Source organism: Neopsephotus bourkii, unplaced genomic scaffold, assembly GCF_033783945.1.
Source record: "Neopsephotus bourkii isolate Nb327-2 ecotype Australia unplaced genomic scaffold, CSIRO-AGI_Nbou_v1 NB_42, whole genome shotgun sequence".
NCBI lineage: Eukaryota > Metazoa > Chordata > Aves > Psittaciformes > Psittacidae > Neopsephotus > Neopsephotus bourkii.
In genome coordinates this window covers 576,075-588,355 of record NW_026900559.1, presented here as the reverse complement: position 1 = coordinate 588,355, position 12,281 = coordinate 576,075, and positions in this window count along the sequence as shown.

Sequence of the window (12,281 nt, the reverse complement as noted above, 5' to 3'; positions counted from 1 at the left end):
GTTTTTCATGGGATAGGGATGGATAGGAAGGATGACTTTATGTGTTCTTTGTCAACTACAGCATCTTCTGTTTTATGCAGTTTAAACAAGTTGCCTGGAATATTATTCGGAGTTAATTACCAAGTGTCTCTGTAGAACATAGAAACAATGCTCTGCAGGTACAGAGATCAGTATATCATTCTGGCTAGGGCAGTCCTAATTATTTTTTCCATGGAAGTCGAGAAGAAATTGAATCCTCTGACAACTGTGTTCTACCTCAGCATACACAGACAACAGAATGTTTTGTTATCCATTTATTTTATGCTCTATTAGGCCACTAGCCAATAGTTATTTCTTAGCCTTATTAAACAATCCAAGGTTCTGAGTTCGCTGGTTGCAAGAGAGTTCATTAGTCAAACACAAACCCTTTGGATAAACACAGGTGCTGACTACTTTTCCTCCACGGAGCAAAAAAGGACAAAACGGTGGGCAGGAAAATCACAGTGCTGGGCTGTTCCTTGGGGTGAAGTTTCAGCTGTGTGGGAGTGGTGAGAAAGGGGAGATTTAGATTACATGTAGGAAGAAATTGTTCCTCATGTGGGTGCTGAGGCCCTGGCACAGGTTGTCCAAAGAAGCTGTGGCTGCCCCATCCCTGGCAGTGTTCAAGGCCAGGTTGGTCGGGGCTTGGAGCAACCTGGTCTAGTGGAAGCTGTCCCTGCCCATGGCAGGGGGTTGGAACTGGATGAGCTTAAAGGTGCCTTTCAAATCAAGCTGTTCTGTGATCCTGTGATTCTGTGAAAACTCTTGTTCCTTATGGGGGCAAGAATTGTCCAAAAATGTTTTGGAGGTGGCAGCTCCAGGGGATTGGGGGCAGAGGGAGGAGGACAGAGGTGCTGAGAGAACAAGGGACAGTGAAATTTCTGTGTTATTACTGGGAAAGTCCCTTCAACACCCCCAGGACTTTGGTACTTCAAAGTTTCACAGCTCTGAGAAGGAAAAAAGACTTGGCCTTTTCCTGTGAACTCCCCCAACTCCAAGTCTACATTCCCCCACCTCTACATTTCCCCCCCTCATTTTCAAACTTATTTTGAACCATTTTCCCCTGGTAGCTTATTTCTCGTTATTGCTATGCTGTGCTGCATGTGACATCCACCAACACCACGCTGAGAGCAAGCAGCTGTGATGATGAGAAATGGGAGGCAAAGAGTGAATCTAGCAAAGATGAGTAACGGTGTCTTTTGTACAGCACACTGTACTTTTTGTCTTCCCCATCTCACCTATTTGGAGTAAGGTTAGCAGCATCAAGGTTTCAAGAATATCTATCTTCTTGCTCATCTTCCTGTTTTTAAAGGACCAGAGTGACATTGATCTTCACATAGGTCAAACATGTGGCTGCGCTGTGTTTTTGCAAAGTTTGAATTGAAGAAATGAGCCCATCATCAAGGAACCTTTCCTGACCTCAAAGGAGCTGATTTTTGTTAGAGTGCAAGTAAAGCAGAGGCGGTGGAAGCTTTACATATGCTTTACACACATCCTTCTTTCCATTTTGTCTGCATGCTTCCAGCAAGTATTAGAAAGGTTTTGCCTGACTGACAGCTTCAAGGAGCATCAAACATTTTATTAAACCTTCTTACTCGACAGAAAAATAGGGATTTGGATGAACAAGTGGATGGAATCCATTTTCATATATTCTCTACCAGACAAATTTGTGCATTGAACGCTGATGTGAATGTCGTTGGTTTGGTGTTTTCCTTGAGGAGAAAAAAAGAAAAAAAAAAAAAATCTTTGGATCAAAACAAGTCCACAAATGAGAAGATGGCCATTTTTGTTTTCAGACATACACATAGCTTAAGCTAGTTTTAATATCCCAAACAGGAGATCTAACTGTGTAAAACTACTTTGTTTTTGGAGGGGGGGAAGATTCACCATGTTATAACCTGCCCTTTATACTAAAATGAAATACTTACAAGAAATTTATTTCCCATTGGCAAAAAATGTCTATAAATTTACAGTGAAACAGGATTTGTCAAGTCAAATAGGACCTGGCATAAATTTAACTGCATCTATTGGAAACCCCCCAGGAATTTTTTAGAATATTAGGGAAAAGTCTCAGTTGGCTGCCTTGTAAGCGATGCCAAAGGCACAGCTGAAGTTAGGGCTGTGTAGGCTGGCAGTGGGAAATCAGCATATGGCTCATAGGCAGTGGAGGCTCGGTACACCAAACAGGTTCCACGTCTGCTAAGTTTGGGCCTGAAGTCCTTCAGACTCTCAGAGCAACCCAGGACAGAGGAGGATGCATGGAATATGGTGCAATATTCCACCTCTTTCCCAGAGGCTGTAAGTTTTGTAACTGAAAGCCTTGCCTCAGGCAATTGTGTTAGGGTGGGGACAGCTTTAGTGCCCATATGCTAGTTCTGTGTTGCAGGGTATAGATGGTATGGTTACAGCAGAATTTTAGCTTTAAATCTAAATTTACTTGCAGTCAGCGGCTTTTGGCACCATGTACTGAAAAAGCGCTTTTTTTTTGTTTGCGTTTTCTTTTCCCCTGGGTTAATCTGGTGGTAAAAAACGTTTAGATCATTTTCAGTGACCACATTTCATCACATGAATCAGGACCCCACGCTTTCATCTTACCCAGAGCAGACAGTAACAAACTGGGTATGTTCTGCAGTGATTGGGTGTTAAGTGTGAATTTCTATTCATCACTTTTTATCAGCTTACTTTTTTTAATAGCAAGCATCTGTTTCGGGGCTGCTGCTGCTGCAGATTGCTGGCAGCATCCTCACCGGAGCCAGCTCAGAGAGACTGCTTTCAGCATCTGTCAGCCTGAGCCTGTAAGATCAATTTTCTAAGCTGAGCTGAGCCCTGTATCCGAGGCAGAATGATCTCAGCTGACAACAGCACTGCAAGGGAGAGAAAAATCTTCAGGTGGGTTCTCTGCACTACAGCTGTCAATGATACAAGCCTCACAGCAGAAAGTATGTTGGGTTCATTTCACTTTTTGGATCTACAAATGATTCACCGTTTTGGCTTTGTTTAGGCACTGGCAATGTATGTCTAAATGCTGCCTGTCTAGCTGTACCCTAATGTGCCAGTACATGGGGTTTGTTTTACTGTAAAACTGTTTTATAGTCAGCCAGTCAATTAAGGATGTTTTGTTTCGAAGAAGTAGGTCATTAGACTCACCAGTGGATACAAGTTTATAGTTACTGGGTACTTCCCTGAAGCTCCCTTGTGGTTCATTTTCTAGTTAATGTTTCTTTCATTCACCAAGAGAAAGTCTGAAAGGAACTCTAGGTAAGGATGCTTGCTTGTTCGGCATGGGACTTAGAAACCAAACTTACCTTTTGTTCAAGACGGGTGATTCACCTGTGTGCAGACGGCAGGTCTAAAGCCTACATCCCAGTCAAAAATGGGAGAAGCCAGGTGCAGAGATGGGTCAGAGGGTCAGCCTGCTGCTGATTAACTGCAAAGGTATGGGTCCTCCTCAGGGAGCCTTTTTTAGAGCAATCTTCACTTGTATGGAGTAGTGTCTTCAAAAAACGTTGAAAAGTAAGCTAATAAAGCCTACCTGGTCCTCACTTGAATTTAGGTAATACTGGTAACTTGGGTGAAAGTGGGATAACTTTTGAATGAATTTCCTGGCCCAGTTCCTCTTCTTTCCCCTTCACAGAGTTGGGAGTCTCTTGTCTTTCTCACTTGCATGTCTCCCCATCAGCATTTCACAAGACACCTCTTGTGATGAAATCATGGTGCACCTTTGGGCACCCCCAAAAAAACCACCTCAACAGAGGTAGATCAGTCTGATGAATCAGTATGGCAAACATATTTTTAGTTCAGTCACAAGTGACAGTGAATAGCATTACACTGTGACAGACAGACCCTAGGTTGCTTTTCTAAATACTACTGCTTGTACTACAGAGGCACCACAGACAGCGTGTGGGCTCCTTCCTCTGGATCCCATCACTATGAGATGCAGTGGGTTTGTAATTTATCTGTCTACGCAGACACATTTTGCTTATTGCCACAGAATGTGCCTGCCTCGCTAACTGCCACAACCACAAGAACTGATCTTGCATGCAATCTTGTTTCCTTCCCGGACTGCTGCAGCAAAACAGCACTTTTGTGCATGCTACCCATGTGAGACAGCAGACAGTGTAAGGACTTGCTGCAAATAACTGGGTTACATTTTTAATGTTGTTTTCCTTCTAAATCACTGTAAGTTGGGGCCACCTGTTTCTTTCATGTCCTTGTCCTGTTTACATTTACTATCTAATACAAAGTAGAAGACTGTTTAAGGTTTAGCAGCCTTGAAGTGTCCTCTTCGTTTTGCTTTCACGCCTGAGAAGGGCTATAGAAATATCTTTTAAGATGGGTCAGTGATTCATGACTCAGTGTTGTTTATAGAACCTTATAGCAGATGCCATAAAATTGCCAAGTTGGACGGGGCTTAGAGCAACCTGGTATAGCAGAGGGTGTCCCTGCCTGTGGCAGGGGGTTGGAACTGGGTGAGTCTTAAGGTCCCTTCCAGCCCAAATCATTTGTGATTCTATGCTCCCTACAGGAGTAGGGAGGGATGCACTCCAGATAAAAAGACACTCCTGAAATCATCTTTTTTCCTGAGACAGATGACATGGAAAACCAGGGACATACAAGGGACTTGCAAGAGTTTAGAGAATCAGTCTTTGGTGTGTTTTCCAAAAGGGACAACGTCATGTAAGTGCAGAATTGGGGTTTTTCTTAGGTCATTGCAGAAATATTGATTTAAAAAAGAAATAAACATAAGTCACAGCATTGAGCCTTTCATTTCAAACTTTTTGGCACGATGTGTGGCAAAAGAATAATGACCTTTTAAGGAGGGAATATGAATGTAAAACACGAGTGATGTGGAATCCTGAGCGCAACCAACATCATCAGGGAATTTTACGTCAGCAGCGTGCATTTATCAGCAATACTTGTTGATGGGGCCAGATGAGGATGTTTCTGCCTCTGGCAGAAAGCAACAGCATGGCACAGAAATGGCAGCAGATAGCCGGGGCCTCAGGTTTATCTTTAGCCCAAAGATCTTCCTAGGACTTGGTCTGTTACTGACTCAGAGGGCAGATCGCCAGCTGAAGCGCTGCCAAAGCCACTTCCTGCCGCGCCTGCATTTTCTTTGGAAACTACTGAAGTGAATGCTGGCTTTGGTTAGATTAGTAAGAACTAAGCCCAGGGCTGTGCAGACTGTTAAACCTCACAGCCCGGGTTTCAGTTATGTGTCTTGATCACACAACGGTAGATATGCTATTTCCGTCTGAGTATAAATGTCAGAGCTTCCTCTCCATACTTGCCAACTGCCAGTGCTGTGGACCATGGTTCACTCCATGAGCATCTCGAAATGCATGTATTAAATAAGAGTTGATTTCTTTACAAAGTGCTCCAGAGGTTCAGCTACAGGTTGGGTTTTTTTTGTTTGTTTTGTTTTCTGAAAGGCTATGAGATTTATTTTTTTTAGCATTCAGGGTAGGGAAGTAAGTTTCTAAAGCAACAGCAGCCATGGCATTGTATCATCCTACTCTTCTAACATCTCTTCCCACTTCTCTAGACTTCATTGCCAAGAACTGTAGTTAGTGCATCCTGGCCTTTGTGGCAAATGATCTCAGTTGCAGCCAGCACCCTGGAGTATTTAGAGGATACAGTGGTGAGCGGAGAGATTTCTAACACTTTGGCAGTCAGACACATCTTCCACCCTGCCTGCAGTTTTCAGAACTAGCAGCCTCTCACACTGGACTGCTTTATCTAAACCCAAAGCACGCTCATACTGATGCCAGGCTGACATTAAAACACACAGATATAAAAGCCATGAAAATTATGAATCGACATTTATTGATATGTACAGAAGAGGTACAACACTTAGTGAAATATTATATTCGTGACTATTTCCAGTATAGAAAGAATGTCTAGTTAGTTTGTTTTATACATGTAAGTTACAGAAATCAGTTCACGCCATAAGAAAGCATTAAAAGCAAATTACTACCAATTGTTAAACTAAAAAAACCAGACTCAGTCTATGAGGCATTCCAGCTACAATTTACAAGAACAGAGCCCAGAGTTGGGAGAAATTTTATCATCTGTGTTCAAGATTCTGTGATTCAATACAGATTTCATCCTTCTGTGACAAGTTTCAGTTTCTGGTTGCTCAAAGAATGACAAATACAGAGTTTCTGGAAGAGCAGGACTGAAAATCAAGTGCTATTTTTCTGTCGCTATATTAATTATCAGAATGATAGAGTGCCTGCAGGAAAGACTGTTTTTAGAACACAGTGTGCTTCTGTAGTGGTGAGAGGGAAGAAAAGCTGATAAAAAACATGTAACTGCTTTCAAGATCTTCTAGTATTAGTTGCAAATGATTGCTGGTAGTGGCTTTATCTCCAATTGTCTTCCACTACTTAAACACTATAATAATACTACTATCAAAATGAAATTTGTATGTGTAGGTATGTGGGCATCTTACAGTAAGTTTTCAAAATTTCAGTACTTTTTCCACTTTTTTTCTTTGTGAAAATGTCATTGATAGAAGCTACTTATAGCAACTAGTCAAAACCATGGTATCTTAATAAAACAAATAACTTACTTACACTCAAAAGAAGGACGATTTTGTTTTTTCCTCTTACACTGATGGAAAATGTAAGTAGTTTCATTGTTGTAAATAGAGGAAATCAATGCAAATGAGAACATAATTGGTACTAAAACATCTGAATGATTTGTTTGGATGCTAAATACAATCAAGACAATTTTTGTGCTGCATAATAGCTTAGGAAAAAATATTATGCTGAAATTATCTTTGTTCAGTTTTTCTATATTCAGTGTTTTGTTTGTAATAACAACATCATCTTGCTATTAACAGCTAGCAAAATAGCAATTTTGCCCTACAGTAAAAGAATTGAAACATAAGCTTTAACTATTATCACCTTCCTCATATTCCCTGTGCCTTTTATTTCCTGTGATGTAAAGTAAAGAAGTTGTACAATGGCTGGACTTGACGATCTTAAGGGTCTTTTCCAACCTAAATGACTCTTACAATTAATTTTAAAATAAACTCTGCTATAGATACTGTACAGTATGCAATTTCAAAATCTGGGGAACTTTTTGAGTGTAAGGAAAAGACCAACCTTATTCTTTTGCCTTTTCATTCTTTTGACATGAAACATCAGAAAACATTCCAGCTCATAATTGGTCACTTTTAAGAGGGGGCAAGGGATAACGAATAGGCAGTACATAGTACTGCAGTGTATTATTCATACTGAAGCACCGTAATGTGATGGCTCATCAAGAGAGATGCTTCACCAAGCAGGATGCTTCCTGTGCTTTGGGGCCTAATTTTATCTCTTTCCACTCACAGAGGATGATTATATTTATGAGACTGAGGCCCAGGATATCTAGGGATGAACCAGCTTCTTCTTGCTGTCCCAAGCTCTTTCAGAGCCACCAGAAAAGTCTTGTTTTTTCACATATCTGAACTGTAGCCCTGATTTCAGAATGTTTTTGCCACAGACTATATCCTTCATATATCTGTTTTATCATCAGACATACTTTTCGTGACTAGCAAACAGGCCTGTACAACAACCACAGTAACTTGAGAAGCATTTAGGTTTGCATTTCAGTTCCAAATAACTATTAATACACTTATTTATCAATGAAAGAAACGGTGCACCTTTTGTCTATGAGTGTATTCATCTTGCACAGAGGGTGTTCCTGCCAAGGGAATGAAGCAGAGGTTCCTACTTTGACCCCTCAGGCACTCTGGAGAGAACAGGCAGCCCCATGCAGCCTTTTCCTGTCCCAGCCAGGTGACAGCACTTGATTTCCTGGCATGTGTAGTCAAGAAGGACCTGGAAGCGACTCAGAGGGATCCTGTGATGCCACGATGTGACTAAGGGCTGAACAGTGCACAGAGTCAAAAGCAGCCAGGGCATCCTGCAGGAATGTAGTTAATTTGATTTCCCCTTATTCACTGTGCCAATTTAAACAGTGACTTACTTAACTTATGGTGATACAGAGTCCCAACATTTCAAGCAAACAAGAATAAAACAAAACAAAAACTAATCATTCTAGGTAAACACTAATTCTTAATGATGTCATAACAACTGCATTCACAAGGCAGTAAATCTATGCTGCAAACACTTTCACTCACTGCCAGGGAACTACACACATGCAGATATTAACACATACCACACTGGTTAGATAGCTGAAAACTAAAAATAACATTTTTACATAAGTTGGCTGCATACATGATTCTGAATGTTATCAGAACGGGATACTCCATAATAGACAGATAAAGCAGTCACTAAGCAGTGGAAACTAACCAGTTGAATGGCCAAAAGGAAACAAACACAGATATAAATGACAAACAGAAAGTAGAACGGGATTTTAAAAGACAGTCTAATTTTCTACTATGACTAAATACACAGGAACCAATTAAATGAAATTAGAGCACTGCTATACATACTGTATACACCATTTCACTGAAATTACATGTTGATAGCTACATTATCTACACTAAGTGCAGAGAGGCACTGGACATCATGCTTCAACAAAATGTCAAAACTGGTATCAATAAAGTTTTACAACTATTAGTAACTCAGAACTATTCTACCTGCAGTTCCTATTAAGATAATACCTGGTACATCTGATTCAAAGTACAAGAAAGAGAGTAAAACACAAGGATATATCAACACACTTCCTACATATACATCTACTACGAATTTAGACTCCAAAACCTCAGCAGAATAACATGGCCCCAGGGATTTCTGAATAGTTGAAGACATACACAGTATCAGTCATACTGGGACAGCAATAATTGCTATTCAATGTTTGCTTTCTTTTAAATGACAGTCAAGGAGCTAGTAAGTAAAATAAAAGATTTTTAGTGATATAATTGTTATGAATATTTATATTATTTTATTCATCCAAACCCAGTTCCTTTTTATTTAATTAGAAATTATTATAACCACAGCCTTAATGTCAGCAGGTATTTGCCTAATGGGAACAGGTGACCACAATAGAGAAGCAACTGTCACTTGTCCTGGTCAAAAGATACAGTGGTTATTCTCTTTAAAATACCTAAGAAAGCAGGAGGTATTTGTTCAGATGCTACCCAATTAAACTGGTCCCAAAGCGGTGATGTTGGTCCTTTTCAAGAAGGCAAAGGTTGGTGGCCAAATCATGAGCTCTTTCCACAGGCTGAACTCATATACAATGTACTGTAGCAAGATAGACCGGGTACCTGATAACATATTTTTTGCTTATGCAGATCTCCAGTTTTCTTTAGCTGTATTCTGAGTCAGACAATTATATGTGAGCACCTCCTAAGAAAGAATTGCAGGATTTGGCAAAGGTAACACCAGAAAAAATGCAAAAATGAGGGACGATTGCCCAAGACAGTTAGTTAATCTAGAAGATTGTTCAGATTACTATAACATTGTTCTGTAATGAACTGCAGCATTTAAGGACATCTCAGGCTGACAGCTGGGCTTGTTCATCCTGGAAAAGAGAAGGCTCTGGAGAGACCTTAGCGCAGCTCCCAGTGCCTAAGAGAATCAGGAAAGCTGGAGGGGCACTTTTTACAGGGGCCTGTAATGACAGGACAAGGGGGAATGGCTTTAACCTGACAGAGGGGAGATTCAGATGAGATCTTAGGCAGAAGTTCTTCCCTGTGAGGGTGGTGAGGCCCTGGCACAGGTTGCCCAAAGAAGCTGTGGCTGCCCCATACCTGGCAGTGTTCAAGGCCAGGTTGGACGGGGCTTGGAGCAACCTGGTCTAGTGGAAGGTGTCCCTGCTCATGGCAGGGGGTTGGAACTGGATGAGCTTTAAGGTCCCTTCCAACCCAAACCATTCTGTGATTGTATGATTCTATGATCTTGAAATTCCTATTTGCTTCTTGCATTTTGTGCTTTGTTTATAATTCATCACTAAACATAACACAAAAAACATTTCACCCATCCTAAATGTTATAAGAAAACTGTTGTTTTTTTCTAAGGTACAAATTGCCTAGAAAGGATTATCCCTTACCTTACATGGGTATATAGAAAACATTCTAAGAAAATATTAGTGTGTCTGTAAAGTACAGATACTAAATAATTTAGTTCAGTCTACACTGTAGTTTCCAGAGAACAAGTACAAACTCCTAAAACCTGTATTAACAACTAGATCAATATTGAGCATATCATATTTAACAATATAAATACATACGCAGCTTTTTCCGATGCATTCTACAAGTGAGAGTTCACACTAGATCCTAGGAAATGTGATATATTTAAAAAAGAAGCAAGATTATGTTGGATGGAAGTGTATGCAATTGTCTTTAAGAAGGAAGGTCAACCTGTAGTCCTCATGAACTCACAAGCCCATACAAAACACCAAAATGGAAATGCTACAGTCGACAGTACTGACTGCAAAATCAATTTGTAAACACAGTTTGCATCCAGTCTTTGAAAAACTGTTGGACAAAAAAAATATAAAAGAATGATATAAAAATCCCTGTGAAATATCCTATTTATGTACAATGCAATATACAGGCACCAGACAATCCAGGTTGTGTGACGCTGCCTATGATGGTTTCCATCCATGTAATGCTGTGTGCCACAGAGCATCATTAATAACAATTTCAGGACTCCCAAATTTTGGTGAATCATACTAGAGGGATTGGACGCTCTGGTATTGATTAGCATCAGCTCCGCTGCAGGTGCAGTTGGATGTGAAAGGGGATCAAATTTGAGTGAAATGAGAAATCTCGCAAGTCGTTTTGCCTCCCCAAATCCTGCACTTACTTAGCCTGTTGGTTATCTCCAGCCTGAACTAGTAGACACTGAACTGGTAGTTCAGTGGCTTAATCATGTATTCTAGTTTTTTCAGTGTTAGGAGCCTGGATTTTCCATAAAACTCGTAACTGCAAGTGCACAAACACCTTCTCCATTAAGATTTGTGTCAATCCCATATTGAAGTCACCAGATTTCCCCCAGGCAGGGGAAAATGTCTCTGGAAAGGTGGGCACATGCAAGGGATGTTTCCTCAGAGCCTTGTGCCAGGGAGCTCGCCCAAACAAGATGTAAAAGAATTATCAGCACCTGGGCATCAGCAGTGTTTTGACTCATTCATAGCAGCAGATTTCAATTTAACTTCCAACATGATCAGGAGGAAAAAATGAGGGAGGCACCCATTGTACAGACTGTACCCAGGCTGGGGGACCACAGAGAGACAAGCCCTAGTGCCTGTGTGGGGAGAAAAGTCATCAATATGATTGGAGGGAAGAAAATAACTCATCTTCCCGAGAGTGCAGGAAAAGGAGCTTCTACATAGTCTTATATGGTGAATTATTGCCAAGGTGAATTGTCCCAGTGGACTATACACCTATCATAACAACTACTATGAAAAATACCTTAATCGTGGCCTTAGAAGTAACAGTAAAAAAATCAAGGATAGTCCTCTGGCTCATAACAGGATAATATTACAGTACAGTTTTATAAAGTGCCCTTCTTTATCCTTCTGTAAATTAATTCAAATGCATCATTAAAAATCATCATTAAAAATAGATAATGGAACTTAAATGAAATGAGAAAGTTACATCTTTATATTTCCACAAAAGGATTCTTTTGAGCCCAGTACTAAAGATAAAGCTGATTGCAGAAGTGAATGTCAGAGATGAGGTTTAATACTGCCTATGGTTCTGGGGATTTGTGTGGTTGCTGCTGTGTTGCCACAACAGGGCTCCAACAACATAAGCGAAAGCAAGGAAACAAAGAAAATCCAGGCAGTTGCCAGAATAAATTTGTTCAAACACTGTCACTGCAGTTTCTCGACAAGCAGTCTGCTCTTCTGAGTACCTACTGCCGGGAGACTTGAGTCTAGGAGTGACGGAAAACAAGTCAGAAATCTATACTATACGCTTTAAAGTGGCACGAAGTTTGGAATTCCATGTGCTTTGAGAAAGAAATGGAGATCTGCTGTATCTCCAGGAAGAAATGGAAAAACCCTTTATTTTTGTGCTGAGTTTTAAACTCATTGCTGGACTTGTAGCATAGAAACAATTAGGCAAAAAAGCAGCATCTTGACAGAAATCTTTTGGATGTGATAATCAATGTGATTATAAATAGCAGACAAAGACTATTCCCTGGGATGGGACTGTGAAATGACTTATAACTTAAGGGAGCCAGGAAGTGACTTGACCTTTCCTGGAAGCCCATGACTCCCATAGATTTCAGTGACGTTTGCATGTAGTAAGAGCATTGAAGACACAGGTTTTTCTTCAACAAACACAGTTTTTC